Raw genomic sequence first — 8,414 nt, 5'->3', positions numbered from 1 at the left:
CAGTCTGGCACCTAAGAACCCCCCCTCAATAACTGTTCATAATTCTTATTATCAACCCAACAATTTTCTTCCCACATAATTTTTATTTAGTTGCAATCATAGGATATGTATGGAGTAGGGAATGGAAAACCAATTCAATATTATTGCCTGGGAAATTCCATGGACAGAGGAGCCTGGCAGACTACAGTCCATGGGACTGCAAAGAGTCAGACATGACTGAGCATGTGAGCACGTGTGCACATACACGTGCATGCACACACACACAGGACATGTTAAGGATGGTGTTACACTTTTTAAATTTAATTTTCATAAGGTTTCCTCCACACTTATTTAATTAACCTACTGTTTTTAATGATACCCTGATATGCCATACTATTGATTAATTTTGTTTAAAAATTTCCCTGTTACTGGGCATTTATTTTATTATTATGAGTGATGATCATATAAATTTATTATTATGAGTGATGAATAATATTCTTTATTATTATGAGTGATGATCAGTAAACTGTGGAAAATTCTGAAAGAGATGGGAATACCAGACCACCTGACCTGCCTCTTGGGATATCTGTATGCAGGCCAGGAAGCAACAGTTAGAACTGGACATGGAACAACAGACTGGTTCCAAATAGGAAAAGGACTACGTCAAGGCTGTATATTGTCACCCTGCTTATTTAACTTATATGCAGAATACATCATGAGAAACGCTGGGCTGGAAGAAGCAAAAGCTGGAATCAAGATTGCCGGGAAAAATATCAATAACCTCAGATATGCAGATGACACCACGCTTATGGCAGAATGTGAAGAAGAACTAAAGAGCCTCTTGATGAAAGTGAAAGAGGAGAGTTAAAAAGTTGGCTTAAAGCTCAACATTCAGAAAACGAAGATCATGGCATCTGGTCCCATCACTTCATGGCAAATAGATGGGGAAACAGCAGAAACAATGGCTGACTTTATTTTTTGGGGCTCCAAAAATCACTGCAGATGGTGACTGCAGGCATGAAATTAAAAGACGCTTACTCCTTGGAAGGAAAGTTATGGCCAACCTAGACAGCATATTAAAAGGCAGAGACATTACTTTGTCAACAAAGGTCCGTCTAGTCAAGGCTATGGTTTTTCCAGTAGTCATGTATGGGTGTGAGAGTTGGACTATAAAGAAAGCTGAGCACCAAAGAATTGATGCATTTGAACTGTGGTGTTGGAGAAGACTCTTGAGAGTCCCTTGGATTGCAAGGAGATCCAACCAGTCCATCCTAAAAGAGATCAGTCCTGGGTGTTCATTGGGAAGACTGATGTTGAAGTTGAAACTCCAATGCTTTGGCCACCTCATGCGAAGAACTGACTCATTTGAAAAGTCCCTGATGCTGGGGAAGATTGAGGGCAGGAGGAGAAGGGGACGACAGAGGATGAGATGGTTGGATGACTCAATGGAGATGAGTTTGGGTGGACTCTGGTAGTTGATGATGGACAGGGAGGCCTGGCGTGCTACGGTTTATAGGGTCTCAAAGAGTCTGACACGACTGAGCAACTGAACTGAACTGAACTGATGATCTTATGCACATGCTTTGTACATGATGCTTTTTCCTTCTTTCGAATGATTAATTTCCCAGCTGTCCCCAGGAGTATAATTTTTGATTTTGCGTCCAACATAAAACTCTTTACTCCCATGTATTTAGTTCCAATGAAGCAACCATTGTACTTTTTACATGTACTTTCAGTACATGATGGGAAGAGAGGCAGACATATCATATCACCACAATGAAGTGATGTTCATGTAGGAACAGACTCTATACAAGACTGATAAGGTCTACATTATTAGCATCATTGTTGTTATCATTCATTTATTCCACAAACACTTACTATTCACCTTGGATGGGCGTGGACAATGGTTAGGAAGAAAGTTACAAAAGGGGGCCAGAGATGTACAAAAAAGAGTGGGAGAAGCTCCAAATGCTAAACACCAGTTTATTTACAAACTTTCCTTGTTGATTCTGCATGTCTTCTCAGGCATTATGTGGAATCTATCTGTAAGTTAAAAAGAGGCATTTTCTTTTCTCAAGGAACTAAGATTACATCAACCTGATATTTCTCAGCTAAATATATGAATTTTATGAAGCCATGTGGATATATGGTAAGAAGGGAGTCCCTCTCTCAAAGAAGTCATAGATCGCCTTTTTCCCCCCTTCTGTATTTCAACTTTATTAAAATAAATAGGGCAGTAAGAATGTTTGCATCTTCTCCTTGGAGGAAGAGGAAGAAATCTTGTCAGATTTCAGATTTCAGATTTCAGATCCATCATCAGATTCCTTCTTTGGAAGAGTCCCAACCTAAAAGTTTGAGTTACATAAGCCTAACCTTGTATACTATTTTCTTTTCTTAAAAAATTTTTTTTATTGGAGTATAGTTGATTTACAATGTTGCGTTAGTTTCAGGTACACAGCAAAATGAATCAGTTATACATATATATATATATCCACTCTCTTTTAGATTCTTTTTCCATATATGCCATTTCAGAGTTATGTATACTAATAAAAGAATGAAATTAGAACACTCCCTAACACCATACACAAAGAGAAACTGAAAATGGATTATAAACCTAAATCTAAGGCTGGATATTATAGCACTGTTAGAGGAAAACATAGGCAGAACACTGACATAAACTGCAGCTAGATCTTTCTTTACATTAAAAAAAAATTTTTGCATTGGTGTATAGCTGATTAACAACCAATGTTGTGATAGTTTCAGGTGTGCAGTGAAGGGATTCAGTCATACATAATATGTATGCTGTTTTCTATTAAAGCTACTGCTCATTCCACATAAGAAATAGTACAGGTTAAATTTTTTTGTAAGTCTACCACATCCTGAATTCAGTTTTACACCTTTTCATTAATGTAGCTGAAGCTCTCTTTCTGACACTATCTCTAAAAACACTGCTGAAAACCAATGCCAGTACTCTCTACTGGCTTTGGAGATGATATACATGTGTTAATCACCTACTTATGCTTGTTGACTGGTAGTATAAACAATGCTTTCTTCAGGAAATGGTATAATGTTATGGAAACTAATTATTACCAATAGAGTTACATTTACCTAGATGTTTTGTTTACAGATCAGTCTATGGTTTTCTTGAGATCAGAGAGTGACAATACAGACCTTCTCTTCTAAGAAGAGAAGTGATTTATGAAGGTGTTATGTGAGGATCGGGATTTGCTTCCCTTTCCATCAAACTTAACAAACTTTAAGAGCCTCATTTCCACCAAGTCAAACACAGGAATCACCAGACTTGCCTCCCTCCAGGGAAAGAGAGCTGAAAATCAGTTCTTTTAATCACCACAAGTATCTGTTAAACTCTTAAGACAGTAACTTTTACCTTTTTTGGGAGCAATTTGATGAAAATTCTAAGTTCTCTCCCTTATACATATATATGTGAGCATCTTTTCTTGGGAGAAAGCCAACTTTATTACCATAATTACATAATTATAATTTGTGCACACACAAAAGTATACATTTTGCATACTTTCAGAAGGTTCCTGACCTCTGCTCCCTCAAAGAACACCTTCCCTGGGGGAAATTCTTTAACCAGTCAACAGGCAGCAGAGAAGAGACTGGGGCTGCGAAGAGGCAAGATCACCAAAGAGAAATTTTACTAGATTCATTCTGAGACATCATACTCAAGGCCCTCACCTGAGTGAAAGAGGTTTTGGAATCAGAAAGCCTTGGTTCAAATCTGTGCTCTCTTCCCATCGCCCCTTCCTCTAAGGCAAATCATTAATCATCACATTTTTTTTTCTGTAAAATGGAATCTTATCAGACTTCTCAGGGTTATTGTATGAGCAAAAGAGAGATAATGTATAGGAAGGCATGCTTTTAGGTCTCCAACAAGCACGAGGTAGAATGAGGATTAATGAATGTGACTTTCCCTTTGCTTCATCTTCAGGCTGACTACCTGGCTGATCAGCTCCCAGCTCCACTGTCACCTCCTTTGAGAAGCCTCGGGAACAACTAGATCTGTGGTCTTCCCCTCCCCACACTCTCAATTCCATCACCCTACTGTATTTTAGTCAGGAGGCTTCTTGCACGTGCAATGGCTTCATTTTTCACTTGCTTATTGATGACTGACTGTCCCTTTCGCCCCATTATACTAAAAGCTTCTGGAGGGCAGAGTCCTTGTATTTCTCTGGGCTCTAACAGCTCATGAGACATGTGCTGTGCCCTGCTTAGTTGCTCAGTCGTGTCTGACTTTTTGCAACCCCACAGACTATATAGCCCGCCAGGCTCCTCTGTCCACGGGATTCTCCAGGCAAGAATACTGGAGTGGGTTGCCATTTCCTTCTCCTCATGAGACATGGTGGACACTCAAATTTGGTGAGCCAGGAGAGCTGTGGTTTAGCGTTCAAAATCAGGAGGCAGACTACAGGGATTTGAATTCCAGCCTTTCAATTTGTTGTTGGGTGACATTAGGTACGTTCTTTAAATTCTCTGTGCCTTTCACCCTACATAAAATGGTGGACTTTTATGGAGTTGCAGAGAGTCAGAAAGGGCTGAGCCACTGAGCGAGAACACACACACACACACCCCCCCGACCACATGACCTGTTGTGATAGTCCCATGGGGTCACACACACACAAACACCACATGACCTGTAAGTGTATCAGATGCGCTCTGCTGCTTCAGGTTGGACAGAAAAAGACTTATTCTTTTGGTAAAACACACACACACACACACACACACACACACACACACACACCCCCCGACCACGTGACCTGTTGTGATAGTTCCATGGGGACACACACACCCACACACCCACACCCACACACACACACACACACACCCCGACCACGTGACCTGTTGGGATAGTTCCATGGGGTCACACACACACACACACACACACACACCCCACGTGACCTGTAAGTGTATCAGATGCGCTCTGCTGCTTCAGGTTGAACAGAAAAGACTTATTCTTTTGGTAAAACTGGCTGCTTCGCTCCACCTCACTGCGTTACCACCTGGCTCGCCACCATTTAGCGGAAGGGGAGGTGCGGGCCCTAGTTCCGATCGAGTCCCGGGTCACCCACAGGTGGCACTGCTCGGGGCTCTCCCGGGCCAGGGGTGTCCGTGTCCTCGCGGGGCGGTTGAGGGGGGCAGGAAGGAGGAGGTTCTTGCGTCCAGGAAACACCAGGGACGTTCCCGCGACTTCCCCGAAACTTCCGCTGGGTCCCGGGAGTCGGAACGCGTAAGCGACCCACTCCCACCTTCAGTCTCAGCACCGCAGCAGAGCGGTGGGAACAGGTCGCCGCCGGCCTCCGGCAGCTGGAGGCGGAGCCCTCGCGGGCCGGGCGGTCGCCGGGCCGGCCGGGGCGGGGAGAGCCGAGGAGGGGCGGGGCTCCAGGCACAGGACTCCGAGGCTCGGGCGGACTTCAGTGTCCCGGGCTCCGCGAAGCCGGTGCGCTCCAGCCAGGTAAGGGCGCTGCGGGCAGGCGAGGGCGGCCCCGGGCCTGCGCCACTCGGGGCGGGGAAGGGTGGGTGGGGATGTTTGCGGCGAGAGCAGGGTTCCAGCAGCCCAGAGGCTGACTGTCGTGGAACCAGGAAGGATTTTCTCTACCCCGCGCGGCCGTGAGCCCGAGCGCGCCTCCCCAGGTGAGGAACCCCGTCCCCTGCGGGCTACGGAGGGACAGGTGCGCGTCCCGGCGTAGCCGCGCCTTCCGGCGGCCGCAGCCTCTCCGTCCCCCGGGCTCCGGCGCTGGCTTCTCCCGAGGAGCGCCCGCCCTTCTCCTTGAGTCTCGGGACAGAGGCCGCCCTGCCCCAAATTCAGCGTTGGGTTCACTTCCCAGCCGCGCCGCGGACTTCATTCCTCCTCTCTGCTTGGGCAGCAGCCAAGTCTTGATGCGAGAGTTGGCAGAATCGACAGGCTTTCCACGGTTGCATGTGTCTGAGTGCCTGTCCCCACCAGCCTTACATTTTTTTTTTTTTCAGCCTTACATTTTTAAATCTGGGAAACTGTGTTTGAATCTTGATAGGGAGTCGGTGCATACATCTGTTGGGAAAACTAGGGCCTTGACTCCGGGGTGTGCGCTTTCCTTCGGATCCTAAATTTCCTTTTGGTTTGATTTTGTTTTTTTTTCCTCCATGGAAGAAGAACAAGTTGCTGTGTATCAGATTCGGAAACAGTCTCATCTGTTGCCATTCTTTGGAAACTGGAAGACTTGATTAGAAGGGTAGGTCTCAGTGTTAAGTTAGAACAACAGGATGACTGGTGGCTAAGTGGGTTTGAAGCTTATCCAGAATAGTTAAGTGTTCTGAGCATATACCCTGTGTTTTTCCAGTGAATGCCCATTTTTTTCCTCTTAGGAAATTCTGAGAATTCACTTTTTTTTTCCTAGATAATTCTTCCCTAAAGAGCTAGAAAGGAGGAAACACTCCAACAAACCAGTAGGTTTCCCAAGTAAGTTTAGGATTTAACAGGTGGGTTTGTGATACTGGTAGGTTAGTTGTTGAGAATTGCATGGAGTGTCATGATTTACATGGAGAATAGAAAATGTGTATAACAGTCTCCTTAAGTATTTGAATTTTTTTGTTTGTTTGTTTAGGTACATTTTCATTGTTTAGGGAAAAACCATACTTTCCCAATACTCCAGTTAATCTGATCAGTATATTCTTTTGTCAGTTCTAGGTGCTTACTGCATTTGTGTTAATGATCTTGATTCTTCCCAGAGGGTGTGTACATTTTGGTTTGTAGAACTGTATAGGGCAAGTGTTGCAAATACATGGGAATCAGTGTTGTTTGACTGGCAAACCTCTAGTTTGCCACACACAGGTTCTTGAACTAGAATTTTGACATCTTCCCAAATAGAAAAAAAAAAAAGAATATTAATGTATGCCCTAGCACTGTCAACCTGTTCCTTGCTTATTGTGTATCAAAATAGTCATCATATTTTGTCAGCAGCTAGTCACTCAAGGGCAGAGTCTATGTTTTATCAAATCATAGTGAATCTCAAGAAAAAGGCTATCTTTGTTTCCTAAGCTGACCCTGGACAGGATGGCTGGTGGCATTGTGGCTGTGTCTGGCCACATTTTGCTTGAGGAAGAATTGCTGGTAGAGACCTTCCTCTGTGTGTACAGAGCGCTGGCAGCCTGAGCCTTGCGCTCCAGGCATATCTCTACCTACAGGTTCCTCCAGGTTGACCTGGTTGGTGCCTCCCTTCCCCACCCCAGCTCTTCCAGCTCCTTGGCTTCCATCCCACTGCACTGCTCCCTGGGATTCCACCCCTGGAGAGAATCATTTTCTTGTTCAGGGCAGGGATAGTCCACGTAGTTGACAGGGCTGTTGACTCCCAGCTTGGTGCATAGATGCTGTTGATGATGGGGCTGCCCGTTTCAGAGCCCTTACTGTGTTCTTTTTCCAGTGTACTCAGGCAAAGTGGGGCAACTGACGTTGAACTCAGATCAATCGCTGTGAAGGCTAGCTGCCTTGGTTGGATTAACTGGAGTCTGCTAGAAAGGAGTGCAATTGGTCCATGGTCCCTGGCAGTTCTAAAATTATCCCGTCCCAGGAGATTATGCCATGAGACTAGCTTTGTTGAAAAGAACCCCAGAGGAGAAAGGCATAGCAGTTGTCTTCACCTACAAGCATGCCTCCACCCAGGCTTGCCTTTGCACCTCTGCTCTGGCTCAGCCAGTCCTTCTTGGTTTGGATTATAACTATTAACTTTCCCACTAAGTCTGACTGTTCAGAGCTCAGATGACCACAGCTGCATGGTCTAGATGTAGAAATGATATTTTCTTTTGTTTAGGTGAAACAAGGCTGGAATTTTCCCAAACATTGTTATTAGGGAAACAGAGCAAAAGCAAATAATAAAAGGGCACAGAAGCCACTATGCTTTTTGTTTTGTTATATTCTTCTCTTTCTTTTCAGTTTTAGTTTTAAACTTTTAATCCAAGTTACATTTTTCCCTCTCCAGAAATAAACACTTGTGATTCCATGAGTTGGTTATATTGATATTTATTCCTTGTAGGCGATACGTGTTGCATTTTTCAGTTTGAAGGTTTATCTGTTCACTTCCCGCTGTGGAAGATGATGATTTGGTTCTCTTTTTCCCTCTGACCTCCCATCTAAGTACAGCTTCCTTATTTTCCTATCCTTGCAATAGTTAAACAGTAATTAGATCAATATTCATAGCCAAGCCAAGTACAGCTTCTTTTCTTCGGAGTCAGTAATTGCTTTGTTTGTTCACTGATTTAGCTTTTTAAGTACTCATCATTAATTTTACCCAAAGCTTTTGAATAATTTTCAAATTCTTCCCTTGGAAGCATCAGGTATTCTGTCAATTGCATTCTTGCTGTAGTCTGGACTGGCTGCCTTCGACATATGGGCACAGATGTCACCCTGAGGACCTCCCTTTGTCATCGTCCTGGGAATC

General features: G+C 44.1%; 1 protein-coding gene across 3 annotated transcripts in view; it reads left to right on the top strand.

Annotated features, from left to right (window-relative positions):
• Positions 5,380 to 8,414, top strand: part of TEC (tec protein tyrosine kinase) — a 155,439-nt gene continuing 152,404 nt past the window's right edge. The window contains exon 1 of one of the 3 annotated variants that reach the window (XM_018049428.1): positions 5,380 to 5,455. The gene's annotated coding sequence lies outside the window, so the exon portion shown is untranslated. Of the gene's footprint in view, positions 5,456 to 5,538; positions 5,635 to 6,112; positions 6,213 to 8,414 lie in introns of those variants that run through there. The other 2 variants (XM_018049429.1, XM_005681594.3) reach the window with 2 other exon arrangements.

The sequence above is a fragment of the Capra hircus genome, chromosome 6, assembly GCF_001704415.2.
Source record: "Capra hircus breed San Clemente chromosome 6, ASM170441v1, whole genome shotgun sequence".
Lineage (NCBI taxonomy): Eukaryota > Metazoa > Chordata > Mammalia > Artiodactyla > Bovidae > Capra > Capra hircus.
The sequence above is the reverse complement of the archived record's forward strand: the minus strand, read 5'-3'. Positions and strand labels throughout refer to the sequence as shown.